Source organism: Ammospiza caudacuta, chromosome 28 (assembly GCF_027887145.1).
Source record: "Ammospiza caudacuta isolate bAmmCau1 chromosome 28, bAmmCau1.pri, whole genome shotgun sequence".
NCBI lineage: Eukaryota > Metazoa > Chordata > Aves > Passeriformes > Passerellidae > Ammospiza > Ammospiza caudacuta.
The window spans coordinates 6,491,490-6,505,793 of NC_080620.1; the positions used below are offsets into that span (position 1 = coordinate 6,491,490).

General features: G+C 46.3%; 1 long non-coding RNA gene across 1 annotated transcript; it reads left to right on the forward strand.

The window, feature by feature from the left end:
* The first annotated feature begins 7,810 nt into the window (after window positions 1–7,810).
* Window positions 7,811–10,396, forward strand: LOC131568996 (uncharacterized). The gene is made up of 4 exons (XR_009275757.1): window positions 7,811–7,876; window positions 8,574–8,649; window positions 8,767–9,534; window positions 10,218–10,396. It is a non-coding gene; the product is annotated as an uncharacterized LOC131568996 (long non-coding RNA).
* The last annotated feature ends 3,908 nt before the right edge of the window (window positions 10,397–14,304 follow it).

Here is a 14,304-nt window from a genome sequence, read left to right on the forward strand (position 1 = left end):
CGGCGAGTAGCAGAGCGGTGGGGTATTGGCCAATGCGGTGCCAAGATCAGGTACTGATGTTTGGTTCTCTTTACTCTAGCTGTCTCAGAGACACCAGCCCGGTGCCAGCAGGACCTTCCCGTTTGACAAGGTGAGCTTGCTTTGCACCCGAGACCCGCATCCCCAGCTGTATGAGAGATAAGTAGAGGGCTACGACCCACAGTGGGGATGAAGTCATGGTGCTGTTTCGGGAAATACTGGGTGGAGTTTTTGATTCAGCTTTGGAGGTGGGGGATGTTCATGAGGTGGCCTCTTAGGCCTCATAAAAGCAAAGTCTCACTTTTGATCACAGTGCTGAGGTGTGCAGGGCAGAGCAGTCCCGGTGTGTCTCGTGTCACTTGTCTGTTGTGCATTATGTGTTGTTTGTGTATCCCATGTCTTTTACCTTTGGAGGGCCCTGTCAGTACCCCTGGCATCATTGTTAGCATCTCTGATCTCTGCATTCCCTGGCCTGGCACCCAGGCCATATATGAGTTTCTGATACCTGTCTGAGCTCCCCAGTCAAAAGTTACCTCTTTGGAAGCATCCAGTCAGATTTCTTGTCAGGTCTAGTTCTGAGCTGTATGGACAGCTATGCCCCACCTGGATCCATTGTGGTGGATTAGGACTTGTAATAATATGAGGTTAGGTACAGCATTCTGACAGTAGGATTCCTAGGCATCCATCTTTGCTGTTCTTGGAATTAATCATTCAGTTATCATCTTCGTCCCCCAGGGTTTTCTGAGCCTCATCAGCTCACCATCGGTCTCAGCTCACTCATCTCCTTTTGCATTCTCTCAGTCCTTGCAGCCATTTTCCTTGCCAAGAGATTTCTTTTCCTGTTGTGTCCCCTGTTGTTGTCTGTCCTGTCTGTCCTGTGTCACGGGTGTCTGCACACATTTGGGATGGGGCTGCTCTGCCGTGCTGCACAGCCTGGTGCGATAGGAGAAGTCTTGGAGACTTGGAATGTGTAATGTGGGGTGTAGTTGGACACTAGATGGGATCTGTGGATGGGCACAGGGCATCTGGAGCTCATCAGTTATCCTACAAGAGTGTGACTCTTGTCCTAACTTTTTTTTCAGATTCAGATGGATTAAATGTGTGCCAGAGGGCCCCATCCCGGGTGAGGGGATTGCCCCGAGCAGGTGAGGCCCCATTTGTCTCTGCAGCAGAAGTGTGTATGGTGAGTGTGTTACAGCTCTGTTCTTTGTCTTTCTTTTCAGGAAGTCAATCTGGATGCCAGCAGTCAAGGTGAGCAGTGGAGAGAATTGGCTGTTATTGCTCAGCTCTCAAGCACAACTATTTTTCAGCAGATTCATCGTGTCACAAGAGGGATTTGCCCAGTGTCAAGGATGATGTTTGAGATTGAGGCTTCAGGTGAGTTGAGGATGGTGCCTGGGAGAGGGAGGGTGATCAGGTATCCAGTTTAGGATTTCTTGGGAGCGGGTTTGCAAGCAGCAGGGTGAGAAAGGGTGTTTATTTGAGGGCCCCCCCACACAAAGCTGTTCAGAAGCCTAGCAGAGGCATTCCCATGGCTTACAGCATACAAGGTGATCCACTGCACTCAGAGGAATGCCATTTAACTTTGTCTTTCTGTAACCCAGGTGCCACTGCTAATAAAGGCCACAGCCTTGGAATCAGGATGAAGCTGGAGCCTGAAGGAGCCAGGCACACTCAGGAGAGGGCAAGTAGCTGACTTGCAGGGATTTGGCCCACATAACTCTGGACTCATACTTTGGTTTTGGTTTTCTTGATTGCAAGTGACCGAGAGGCTCACAGGCCATCACAGAGCCCTCCAAGGCAGACTCATTTCAGGTGCAGCGTGGATTCCCCTCACCGATCATCCAAAAGATAAGTCGGGGGCCACGGTCTGGAGATGGTGGAGTAGCAGGTTGGGAGTTTTTGGGACAGATTCAAAAATGAACAGAGGGGAAAGCAATCTTCTCCAAAGGCCTCTTAGGACAGCTAAAGGGAGAGGCTCTACTTTTGATGGCAGCTTTCAGGCGGGCAATGCAGAACAGCTCCGGTCTGTGTCGTGTTGTCCGGTGTGCCGTGCTCCCTGGTGTGTCTTTGGGGTCCCTTTTGCCTTTTCCCCTCGAGGCCCTCACCACAAGCATGATGTGTCGTGTTTCATGTCCCCCCTGTTTGTCACTTTCTGTGTCACGGGTGTGTGCACAGATTTGTGCCAGAGCTGTTCTTCCCTGCCGCATGGCCTGCTGCAATAGGACGAGCCTTGGGGAGTTGAAATTTGTAATGTGGGCTGTACTTGGGCTCTAGATGTTGTTCCTAGATTGACATATGGTGTTTGCAGCTTGTGAGTTATCCTGGTGATGTTTGACATGTGTTTTAACTTTCTTTCAGGTGCAGATGCATTCCACGTGTGGCAGAGGGTCAGGGTTAGGAGGTGCCGGGCCTTCTTAGGAGCGCGGTGAGTAGCAGAGTGGTGGGGTTTTGGCCGATGCGGTGCCAAGTTCAGGCACTGATGTTTGGTTCTCTTTAATCTAGCTGTCTGAGAGACACCAGCCCGGTGCCAGCAGGACCTTCCCATCTGATGAGGTGGCCTTTCTTTGCACCTGACAGGGACCAGCATCCCCAGATGTATGAGAGATAAGTAGAGGGCCATGACCCACAGAGGGGCTGAAAGCACGGTGCTGGTTTGGGGATTACAGGGAGGGGGTTTTGAGTCCAGTTTGGAGGTGGGGGGGTGTTAATGAAGTGGCCCCTTAGGCCCCATAGAAGCCAAGTCTCACTTTTGATCACAGTGCTGAGGTGTGCAGCAGGGCAGAGCAGTCCCGGTGTGTCTCGTGTCACTTGTCTGTTGTGAATTGTGTGTTGTTTGTGTATCCCATGTCTTTTACCTTAGGGGTGCCTGTCATTAATCTTGGCATCATTGTTAGCATCTGTGATCTCTGCATGCCCTGTCCTGGCACCCAGGCCACAGAACTTTTGACTGGGGAGCTCAGACAGGCGTCAGACTCTCTTCTGTCTTTGGAAGCATCGCATCTGATGTCTTGTCAGGTCTTGGTCTGGGCTGTATGGACAGCTATGCCCCCACCTGGATCCATTTTGGTGGATTAGGACTTGGCGTAATATGAGGTTAGGTAGAGGATTCTGACCGTAGGATTCCTAGGCATCCATCTTTGCAGTTCTTAGAAGAAATCATTCAGTTATCATCTTCTTCCTTCGGGGTTCTCTGAGCCTCATCAGCTCACCATCAGTTTGAACTCGGTCATCTCCTTTTGCATTCTCTCAGTCCTTGCAGCCATTTTCCTTGCCTAGAATTTTCTGTCTGTGTTGTGTCCCCGTTGTCTGTCCTGTCCTGTCCATCCTGTGTCACGGCTGTCAGCACACATTTGTGCCCGAGCTGCTCTGCCGTGCCGCATAGCCTGGTGCAATAGGAGAGGGCCCGGGGATTTGTAATGTGCAGTGTGGGGTGTAGTTGGACTCTAGATGGGATTTGTAGATGGACACAGGATATCTGGAGCTCTTCAGTTATCATTGAACCGTCTGACTGTTGTCCTAACTTTTTTTTCAGATGCACCTCCTCAGATGACTGCAGTAGTTGTGTAGGTTCCTTCTTCTGAAAGGGAATAGGGCGCAAGAATTCATCTTCCAGAGAATTTTTGCAAGTCCTGGCTTGTATTGTATCTGCCTATGGTGGCTTATGTTCTATGTACCTATACATCTGTCTTCTATTGGATTTTGGGTAGAAAATTTATCAGTCCAGAGAGGAGACAAGTCCTAGCTGTCAGATAGCCACTCGTTGACCCTTCCTGTCGTCTCACAGGTCCCCGAGGCTGCTGATTTCCCCAGGATCTGCCATTTTACCTCAAGGAGCGGCAGCCAGAAGATGTGTCACAGCACGTTCTTCAGCATCTCGAGTAAGGGCCGCAGTGAGCATTTAAGTGGAAAGATTGTGTGAGCGTGTGTGAGAGCACGTGGCTGTGTCTGTCTGTGTCTGCTCGTTTCTGCGTGTGTGAATGCATGCTGACTGGATTTAACCTTGTGTGTGTGACTTTTGCTTTCCAGGTTTTGCGACTCCTTGTTAAATTTAGAATAAAAAATCCCCAGCCGGGTTGTATTGCATGAACTGACATGATATGTACCGATTTTGGCTTAAAACCCAGAAAACCAGACGAAGATGAGCAGGAAAAAACCAGAAAAAAAACCACATGATGGACAAGAAAAAAACCCAGAAAAAGCCCAGGATGGGCAAGAAAGCAACGAGAAAAAAACCCCAGAAAATAATCCCAGATGGGCAAGAAAAAAACGTAGAAAAACCCCAGAAAATCACCCAAGATGGGCAAGAAAAAAACCCAGAAAAAACCCCCAAAAAAAAACTCTGAGATGGGCAAGAAAAAAACCAGAAAAAAGTCTGAAGATGGGCAAGAAAAAACCCAGAAAAAACCCCCAAGATGGACAAGAAATAACCCAGAAAAAAATTCGAAGAAGGGCAAGAAAAGACCCAGAAAACACCCAGAAAAAAATCGCAACCCAAGTATAAATATAGAAATGTTTGTCAAGTATATGCAAATATATAAAGAAATGTTAAATTATTTGAAATATAAAATAACATAAATATAACATTTATACAGTATTACTTGTGTTATGGAACCCTGATTTTTATTTATTTCCCATAATACACTACAATATTTATATCAATTTTACATCTATCATATCTATCATTTGTTATATGTTATACCAGATTGATATACTCTAGGTTTTTTTAAGTAGTTTAAAATAAAGGGGATTTTTTTTTTATTTGGCAAAAGCAGGTGTTTTAGTATAAACATTATAAATACAAATAATATAAAGGTAGAAATCTAAGAATAGAAATAGATCATAAATAGCTGAAGGTTAATATAAAAATTAAAAATGTAAGGAAAAATAAGTTGTAGCAGCAGATATGGTACATAATTAGGAAAATAATTTATCTCTTATTTGAATAGGATACATGTTATACATAATGATTAATATAATACTTAAGTATAAACTGCAAATATAAATGTGAATATAGTCATGAGCGCTATAAATATAAAAATATTTCAATGTAGTTTAAAAGAATAGAGCTTTTTTGTATTTATTTAGTTAGGATGGGATTTGTATTTTAAATAGTGAAAGCATGATAGAAATGTAATTTTAGACATAGAAATATGCAATCAATGTGGAAAGATATTTATAAAAGCACAAAATATAAGTAAATATAAATAATAGAAATAGAATAATGTTATATAAATTACATGCTACATCAATGTCCACTATAGCTATGCATGTGAATATAAATACGAAAAATGGAAATAAAAAATTTATTTAAACATGGCTTTAAAGCAAGGGGCCTTGTTTGATTCTGGTGGGGTAAGAGGCAGGTTTTTGGCATTTATTTCAGAGCAGTTTTTGGCGGGGGTCGCCCCTGTTCTTTTTTGCCACCTTGCTTGCCCGCAGCCCCGAGGCGCGCTGCGCCCCCGGCTGGGGCGGGCGGCAGTGCTGCCGCCTTGTGGGCAGAGCGCGGTACTGCAGCCCTGCGCCGAGAGGCCGCCACCTTGGGAGTGGCGCGTCGCGGATGTCGCGGACTTTTGGTTGACCTTCTCAACAGGGCGGCGAAAAGGGCGGGGAAGTGGAGGACCGGGGTGGGTGTCAGTGGACTGCCTGCATGGAATACCGACCCCGGCGCGGCCCCGGTGGTATTTTCTGTGACGTTTCAAGTGTACCCGACACATGCTGTCGTCTCAGCGGCGCCGCGGGCGGGCGTATTTCGGCGGGTTTGTGACAGGCATGTGGGGAAACGCCTCGCTGTGCCGGGGTCCTCTGACAGCCGCTTTCCCGCCCTGAGGGAGCCGAGCCGGGCCGAATAGTTCCGAAGAGCCGAAGAGCCGAGTGTGGGCGAAAACAGCCGAGTTTCCCCGAAGAGCCGAGTGTAGCCGAAAACAGCCGAGTTTCACCGAAGAGCCGAGTGTGGCCGAAAATAGCCGAGTTTCACCGAAGAGCCGAGTGTGGCCGAACAGCCGACTTGAGACGAAGAGCCGAGTGTAGCCGAACACAGCCGACTTGAGACGAAGAGCCGATGATAGCCGAGTGTAACCGATAGCCGACTGTAGCCGACATTGGCCGCATTTAGACAAAGAGCCGAATATGACCGACTTTAGCCCAACCGGGCCGAGTTCAGCCGAAGAGCCGGAAAAGCCGAATTTAGACGAAAAGCCGAACCGAAACGATTTTAGACCTAAGCCGAACCAAGCCTAATTTAGCCGAGTTTATTTAAACAGAACCGAACGACGCCGCAGCACTCTGCCTGCAGAGCGCCGGTGCAGACGGCAGGGGGCGGTGTATAAAGCGAGTATAAAATATCAACTGTATATAAGAAGGAATAAAAAGCTCTGTGTCATGTGCAGCAGTAGAAAATTTCAGGCTCCCAGGGAATAAATAGTTTTCTTTCAATCATTATAGTTTTGGGGTTTTTTTTACTCCCAGGTAGCCAGAAAGTTACTACTGCTGCTTTTTGATTCTAAAGCTAGGAAGGAAAACCAAGATTACAAATACAAGAAAAAGAAAGGGAAAGGGAAAGGGAAGGGGAAAAAAAGGAAAGGAAAGGAAAGAAAGCAGGAGAGCAGAAGGGAAGGGAAGGGAAAGGGGTGAAAAACAGCGTTAAAAAAAGAAAAAGAGTTGGAGGGGAAAAGAGAGGGCATTCGGGAGGAGCGGTCCTGCCTCAGGTCCTTCCCCGCCCTGGGGCGAAGGACCCGTTTGATGCCCGGGAGGGACTGCAGCTCCCGGTGGCGGGGGACGGAGCCGTGGCTGTCAGCCCGAGACTACAACTCCCGGCAGGCCCTGCTGCCGGCGCGGCGTGTGACGCAACGGCTATCGCGGCACATGAGTGGCTACCAGCCCGAGACTCCAACTCCCGGCAGGCCCTGCTGCCGGCGCGACGTGTGCCGCAACGGCCGACGCTGCCCGGGATTTTTCTCTAAATCGGCAGTAAATACAGCTGAGTAAAATTAGCTTGGTTTTCTTCCTTCTTTTTTAACTGAATTGTTTTTATTAAAAATACCATTTGAATATGTAGAAAAAGTGGGGATGTCCTGTACTATATCCTAGCTTTTCTTGTTTATAGGGTGCTCAGAAAACATGCGTCCCTTAGAGTCCCTCAGAAAGGTTCTCAGTGCGATCTCTACCCAGGTATGTATTTACTAATAAGTGATCCCTTTAGATATTTGCCTGTGTACCTTTTCCTGTAATTCAGAGCTTGCGTTCTGTGGGTTTTATGATAAACCTGTAAAATATGTAAGACTGCTTTTGCAAGTCTGAATCGTTGAAGGCAGCAGTAAGTGGATTTAGAGCCTGTTCTTGACCAGACAACGGGAAAAAGTGTGACTTTGATGCTGAACTTGTTTTTTTCATTTTTCATTTGACTTGTCTGGAATGATTTAGGAATAGAGAGAGCTAGAAAAAGAGAGAAATAGAATTGATTATTGAGCACTCCTCAAATGCTCACCACGATTCAGTGTAGAGCCGAAGTGAAGGGTGATGGAACAGAGCTCTGTGCTTTAGAAGGAAATAAATTTAAACCTGACCTCCGCACAGAGTCTCACTAACTTCTTTTGTTTTAAAATACAAAATATTATTAGGAAGTGTTGGAAGTTAGTGTTTTGGGAAAGAAACGGCAGTTCCACAGAACATTCCATTTAACAGAGGCTCTGGGAACGATTCATGTTGTAACTGCTGTCACTGCAATCAGTTGGTGGTTCAGCCTTGAAATGTGCACTTGCCCTTCTATAAAGCACTGTTTTGTTTGCCTTTCAGTGCTATGAGTCTTGATAAATTGGAGAAGAGCCCAAGAGCAATTTTTCATCCCTTGATATAAAAGGTAGGAAGTGACTTTTTTTGGTTTGGTTCTTTTTCTTTATTATTTCCTGGAAATAAAAGTAATTAAGTATAGGTACTATTGGTTTGTTTCTTCCAGTAGCAGATGATAACAATAGCAGTAGTAATAGTAAAAATAATAATAGAAATAATAATAATAGCAATGTAATACTACTTAAACTGTCTTTATCCATTGAACTGGCCATTTCAAATCAAAACTTCTAAACACAAATCAAACCATCATCCTCGTAGAATCTTTCACAGCAGTGGGCCATAGATCCTGGTTTTGTTGACAGGATTTATTGGTTCTGGAATAGCAAGAGGGAAGTACAAGCCTAACTACTTCTAGCTCACAGACCCATCCAGTGAATACTGCTTTGTGTTTTGGTGGGCTTGTGATGACTTTGAAATCAATTGCTCATTCCAGTAAAAAAAATTAATGTTTTTTTGAACCTGACAGCAGAAATAACTTTAGGCACCAACTTAATAATAACAGATCACCAATTTAAGTTCATAATTTTATGCTGTACTATCAAAGTTTAAAGGTAAATTTTTACTTATTAGGAGATGGTATAAAGTGTATGTTCCAATGTGTTGGATGTATGCAAAGGTACATACGTACCCGAAAGTCCTTAGAGGAAACAAATTTTTACGTCTGCTGTTTGATTGTTTATCATACAATATTTGGTTTTATTTCCCAGGGATCGGTGAATTTTAACTTTGGAGTCCTCTGTGCTAAGGATGCTCAGCCTACAGATGATGAAATGTTCAGTAATGGTGAGTTTTTCACCTTCTCTTTAATTGCTATGCTGATCTGAATAAGAAAAAAACAAAAGCAAGAGAAAAAAAAAGGATGGTTTATTATTTTTTACGCTGTTATGTTTGTTTCCTCAGTATTTGCTGCAGCTCTGCGAACCCAAGCTTTGGGTTCCTTCTGTCCCACTGGGAGTTGCCCAGTTTGGTTGCATCTGGTGAAATTCACCCTGAGACCTTACAGAGCTAGCTCAAACTACGTGAGAGCCATTTGCAGTTCTCTCCAGACACCTGGAGAATGGGTGATGTTTCTGAGGGTCTGGCAAGTATACTTCTATCAAAACTCAGTCTGTGAAATTTCTGGGGAAAACCCTTCTGTGTCCTGAAGGGTTCAAACTCTGGTGAGGATCCAGTTATCAGGTGCTCACCTGGATGGTTCCAGCTCTTAAAGTGAACACTTGTACTCTTACCCTGTAGTTTACATCTATTGTATTTTTGTTATTTTGCAAGATTTTACGGCTTTGCAAAATATTGTGCATTTCACTCTTTGGAACCTCTCAGATCGTTCTTTGGTGCAGCACCACCTCATGGGACACTTGGCTGCCGTCCTGAAGGGGTTGGTCGCTAGAATTGTAAATCCTGGAGAGTTTGTAAGTCTTCTGTCCCCAGGGAGGTACCATGCTTTGTTTACTTTTGTTCTGTTTGTAAGGCGCTGCTTCTCATTGGAAGTATGAATTTCAAACTACCCTGTTCTTATTTTAACTGTTTTCCTGGTTCTCTCCCTACGGCAGGGAAAGACTCTCGTATCCTTGTCGTCGGGCTCGGTGCTGTCCAAGAAGATGCAGAGACTAAAAAAATCATAAGAAGCAAAATATGACTGCAGGGAAAACAAGCTGGAGAGAACAAAAGGTGATATTGTTATCCTTACCCTGTATTAGAAACATCCGCTGTGCTTTGATGCTGGCAGCTGCCAGGGGCTTGTTAGCTCTTTGTAGGCAGGTGTAGGTGTTCACTTGTAGGTTTTTTCTCTGGACAAGTCAATTCAAACTTTGCTAAGCTTATATTTGCAAATTACTCTCTAGCACAGTCCAGCATGACATTTTTGAATGTTGTAAAAATACCATGTTACTTGGAAATTGCTAATGATGAGAAGCTTTAGGGAAAAATAAGATGTCAGGGTTGGGAGATGTGAGAAGAATTTTGAGGGGATGTTAGACTGAAATAAAGCACACTTGAAGCTGGACTGGCACGCTGGCAGATCCCCTATTAAACAGTAGTGCTGAGATTAGCCTGGGGGTTGCCCATTGTTTCTGTAGAAATAAATGTTTTCTGGTCTTCAGAGGTAAGCTGCTTTGAAAAGCTGGAAGGCACAGCATAGTGACAATCCGTGTGCTTCGCATTAAAAATAGATTTCAGAAGGGTCCTAGGCTTTTGTCTTTTCCTAGAAGTCGATGTAATCCTATTGAGGAGTTTTTAATTCTGTGCTGCCATGTCATCGATCAGGGCCCTGTCGTACTAATCATCATACAGATGCAAAACAAAAAATCAGACCCTGTCCCGACCACTTAGAGCCCAGAACACGATTTCCTCAGGCTGCCATTTGTGTGCCATCGGTACTCACCATGGAAGCGAGCTGGGGATTGTTGCACCCGTTGGGAACAAACCGCTTCTCGTCACACAGAAATGGAATTGGGACGACGCCTCAGCCAGCCTCTCTCTCCTGAATCTGCAGCAGAGCAGTTCCAGTCCATGCGGGCAATCCAGTTCCTGACGATCTGAGCGCACGGAGCAGCGCTCAGCTGCTGTGGGGGGCTCAGGGAGGGCAGAGTGTGCATTGTCATCTTCCTGAACCTACAGACGCGAATCAAAGTGAGAAGCCACAGGGTGGAAATCAGTCGCATATATGCTAAATAAAACTTGCAGGTTTTTTTTAAGAATTGTTTTTGCTTGTTCTTTGTTGTGCTTCTGTGCTTAGAAAACCTCCCTTTACAATCAGTTCAATTCATCAATTGAACCTTTGTTTGCAGACTCTCACTGAGCAGAATTTGTTGCAGACTCAGTGCACGCTGTGCAGGCCTCCCGGGAGTGTGAGGAGCTCATGTGTGCTACTTTTTGCTTTAGGACGCTCTGAGGTATTTATTCCTTTTGGGATACATGATGAGAATTCCCAAGAGAGGTAGTTATAAGGTATGACATCGGGAAAAAGCCTGTGTGGTTGGAATGTTGTTGCTGTCAAAAGTTAATTTTTTCTTAGCCAGTAGTTAGCTTTTTGCTTTATTTTTGTGGTATCAATATTTTATTGTTTAAAAAATTCCTTCAAAATAACTTCAGTGGTCGCCCACCAGTACCTTGTTCAGATTTGCCTATTTGCTTGTAGCTGAAATGTTCACATCTTGTTTATCATTCTATTTAAGAAACTGCTGCCCAGCCAACTAATAACTGAATATCCATCTGTCTAGGACACGGGGAGAGGATTTAGGTAATGTCTTTATTTCCAGAAAAAAGTTCCAGTGTAGTTTCTAAATAGAGGAGAAGGGGGTGAAGACTCGGGGCTCTGATGCCGTTGGGGCACCCCAAGGTCCCCAGGAGAGGGGGCCCCACTGCGGTGCAGGAGCAGGTGTGTTCTCATGTAATATTGAACAAATTATAAATATAAATATGAAAATTATAAACATGAAAATATTTTTAAAATACTTAAATAAAGCGGGTTTTCTTTATTGGTCAATAGGCAGTGTTTTGATTGTAAAAATTATAAATGCAAATAATATAAAGGTAGAAATCTAAGTTTAGAAATATATAATAAATACATACAGATAAATATAAAAATTTAAAATATCAGAAAAAATTAGTTGTAGCAGTAGATATTATACATAATTTAAATAATAATTTAAATCTATTTTAAAATTTTATATATATAATATATCATTATTAATGTAATACATCCAAAGAAACGATAAATTAAAATATGAATGTATAATTATACAAAGTATAAATAAAAAATATTTCAGTATCCTTTAAAAGAAGGGTTTTTTTATTTATTTGGTTAGAGACGGGGTTTTTATTTGGAATAATGGAAGTATTATAGAAGTATAAAATTAAATATAGAAATATACAGTCAATATAGAAAGATATTTGTAAAAACACGAGCGAACGACGCCTCCTTCGGCCGAACCAAGGCGAGACCGGCGGAACCTGACGGCCTCGAGCGAACCGAGGCCAGGCTTGCGAGGCTGCCTGAACGGAGCCGAGCTCAGCCGAACCGAGCCCGCTGCTCTCGTGCGCGCTAATTAGCGCGAGTGCGGTCACTGCCCAATGAGCTCCTGTGCCACGCCGCGCTCCCGATCGTGTCCGTGCGATGGCCGGGCCGCCCGCGGGACGCGGCAGCAGGAGAGCCCCGAGCCGGGCGAGTTTAACGTGAGGCGGCGCCGCTTGCCCGCCGTCAGGGAGCCGAGCCGAGGCGAGCTCAGCCGAACGCGGAGAGAGCGGCTCCGAGTTCGACCGAAGCGAGCCGAGCCGCGCCGAGCGCAGAGAGCGGCTCCGAGTTCGGCCGAAGCGAGCCGAGCCGCGCCGGGCGCAGAGAGCGGCTCCGAGTTCGGCCGAAGCGAGCCGAGCCGCGCCGAGCGCAGAGAGCGGCTCCGAGTTGGGCCGAAGCGAGCCGAGCCGCGCCGGGCGCACTGATCGGCTCCGAGTTCGGCCGAAGCGAGCCGAGCCGCGCCGGGCGCACAGAGAGCGGCTCCGAGTTCGGCCGAAGCGAGCCGAGCCGCGCCGAGCGCAGAGAGCGGCTCCGAGTTCGGCCGAAGCGAGCCGATCCGCGCCGAGCGCAGAGAGCGGCTCCGAGTTCGGCCGAAGCGAGCCGAGCCGCGCCGAGCGCAGAGAGCGGCTCCGAGTTCGGCCGAAGCGAGCCGAGCCGCGCCGAGCGCAGAGAGCGGCTCCGAGTTCGGCCGAAGCGAGCCGAGGCGCGCCGGGCGCACTGATCGGCTCCGAGTTCGGCCGAAGAGAGCCGAGCCGCGCCGAGCGCAGAGAGCGGCTCCGAGTTCGGCCGAAGCGAGCCGAGCCGCGCCGGGCGCACTGATCGGCTCCGAGTTCGGCCGAAGCGAGCCGAGCCGCGCCGGGCGCACAGAGCGGCTCCGAGTTCGGCCGAAGCGAGCCGAGCCGCGCCGGGCGCACAGAGAGCGGCTCCGAGTTCGGCCGAAGCGAGCCGAGCCGCGCCGAGCGCAGAGAGCGGCTCCGAGTTCGGCCGAAGCGAGCCGAGCCGCGCCGAGCGCAGAGAGCGGCTCCGAGTTCGGCCGAAGCGAGGCGATCCGTGCCGAAGGGTCGAGTCCAGCCGAATGCAGATGACAATGGCCGAGTTTAGCCGATTACAGCCGCATTTAGCCGAGCAGCTGTGAGCCTTGCACGCTTGAGGTGAGCGTGCATCGTTGCCGGCCTGGGATTGAGTGAAATGCACTAAGGAAACCAGCTCTGGGGAGGGAGGCAGGGAAATCCTCTCTTAACGTTTACCAATTCGTCCGTCAAACTCATCACGGCAGGACAGAGTGAAGACTGAAAGTGTAAGAAGATGTGGAGGGAAACAGAGAATCTGGCAGGAGCATCGAACGCACAAGTGCACGAATTTTGCTTTTTGCTTGGATGTAAACTCAGAAGTTGTAAGGAATTTGGGAAGGAGAAGGGACATTTCAGAAGGAGAAGAAGTTGTTGTTGGAGTCCTGGCAAAAGCTTTAAAAAAAAAAAAAAAGTGGTTTCTTTTTTCTTCACTATTATATTCTTTGGTGGTATATGGTGTGCTGTTTTATTTCTTGGTGTTATTAGCTCTGTGTAAATTGTTTATTGAGTCAAGCTAACTTTGCATGGGTTGTTTTGTATTTGAGGTAGGATCAATTTCAAGAGGTTTCTTTCACAGACTTCTGATAGGTATTACTGGGATTTTGGTTTTGTTTACTGTATGCATAAACATAGAGATTTGGTAGGGCCAGCTGGGCTGCTGGAGTTTTGGGTGTGAATTTATTAGATGGCTTTTGGTAAACACAGAATAATTATGTAAGGTAACAGCAAATTACCCAATTACCCAATTGATCTAGCTATGTAACCTTACCACAAAGTTTTATATCTTGCCAGTTTTCTGTTCTTCTGCTCCAAGTAGTTGTTGCAAAAAAAGAAAGCACTGTTACTTTTCTGAAAAGTTTTCTTCTATAACAAGCCCTTTACAGCCCTTGAATGTGAGTCAGAGGAGCCAAACAGCTGTAGCTGCTCTGAGGGCTTGGTGGGATTCGCCCCCTCCCTTTTCCCGGGTGGCATGGGAACGAGAGGCGGGCACAATCAGGGGTATATTAACTCCAGCCGTGGCTGAGGGGCTTCATTCCCTCTCTGGGATGTGCTGGGTTAAGAGCTCTCCTCATTTCAGTGAAGAGGCTTTTTCAGCCCGTCTCAGCATCTTTTCAGCAGGTGTTTCTGGGCATCTAAAGCACAGAGGCTTGGAAGATTCTGTGAAGAAAACAGCATGGAATACAGGGAGTATTTAGGTTTGTGATTTTGGGTTTTGTGTTTAGGAGTGGTAAGGTGCTTTTGTAATTTTTAGTTTTGCTCTGGTTGTTTTTTTGGTTGGATTTCTTTTGGTGGAATTTTTGGTTTTTTTTGGTTTTCATTTTGGGGTTTTTAGTTGGTTTTTGTGGGGGTTTTGGA